Raw genomic sequence first — 1414 nt, 5'->3', positions numbered from 1 at the left:
GTGTGGAGCTCTGCTGTTCCTCATGAATTAATGCAAAGTACTATTATTTTTCTATTCAATTCAAGCTTATTCTTATTCCAAGATATTCATTCGCACCCAAGAACATGATGAATGTGATGATTATCTGACACTCATCACCATTCTCACCTATGAACGCATGCCTGACAACCACCTCTGTTCTACCTTAGATTGAGTGTGTATCTCTTAGCCTCCTGATCGTGAGATCAGAGTCTTCGTGGTATAAGCTAGAATTATTGGCGGCCATTCTTGAGATCCGGAAAGTCTAAACCTTGTCTGTGGTATTCCGAGTAGGATCTGGGAAGGGATGACTGTGACGAGCTTCAAACTCGCGAGTGCTGGGCGTAGTGACAGACGCAAAAGGATCAATGGATCCTATTCCAACATGAGTGAGAACCGATAGATGGTTAGCCGTGCGGTGACTGCGCATTTGTACCATTTTCACTGAGAGGACGGGAAGTAGCCATTGACAACGGTGATGCCTAACATACAGCTTGCCATGGAAAGGAGTATGAATGATTGGATGAAGGCAGTAGGAAAGCAGAGATTCAGAAGGAACAAAGCATCTCCATACGCTTATCTGAAATTCCTACCACTGAATTGCATAAGTATCTCTATCCTATTTTATCTTTTAATTATATTTTAATCATCAAAATCCCATAACCATTTCAATCTGCCTGACTGAGATTTACAAGGATGACCATAGCTTGCTTCAAGCCAACAATCTCCGTGGGATCGACCCTTACTCACGTAAGGTTTATTACTTGGACGACCTAGTACACTTGCTGGTTAGTTGTGCGGAGTTGTGAAAAAGAATTGAGATTATGAACGTGCGTATTAGGTTTATGGCGCCGTTACCAGAGATCACAATTTCGTGCACCAAGGTGGATGGTGTGGTACTTGAAGTTTTGGTGGTTGGGGGTCATGTAGGGGGTATCTTTCATATCTTTGGGTTTGATATTCATATAGGGGAGAGTGTGGCTCATTGCAGTATGAGGGAGGTATTTGCCATGAGTGTTGCTCATACACAATTGGTTCCTCCCTTAATTAATTCTCTCACTCCATGAAGCAATTCTAACTTGAATTCATCATACCCTACAAAATACTCACAACCAAGTTCCAAGCAACAAGGGTGATAGCTCATAGAAAAAGTAGGAAATAAAAACAAAAGACATTAACAAACAAGAAAAACAGACACCTAAGTATAAACAAAAGTAACCAAACAACCAAAAAGGAAGATATTTACACTATCAACATATTTACAACAACCAAAATATTATAGCACTCATGACGCTAGCTCCCCGGCAACGACGCTAAAAACTTGATGAGTTGAGATTCGCACCAATTCGGAAATAGATAAAATAGTTCCGTTGTGAGTATAGTCTAAACCGGCAAT

The sequence above is a fragment of the Arachis ipaensis genome, chromosome B06, assembly GCF_000816755.2.
Source record: "Arachis ipaensis cultivar K30076 chromosome B06, Araip1.1, whole genome shotgun sequence".
Lineage (NCBI taxonomy): Eukaryota > Viridiplantae > Streptophyta > Magnoliopsida > Fabales > Fabaceae > Arachis > Arachis ipaensis.
This window is presented reverse-complemented; position numbering follows the sequence as displayed.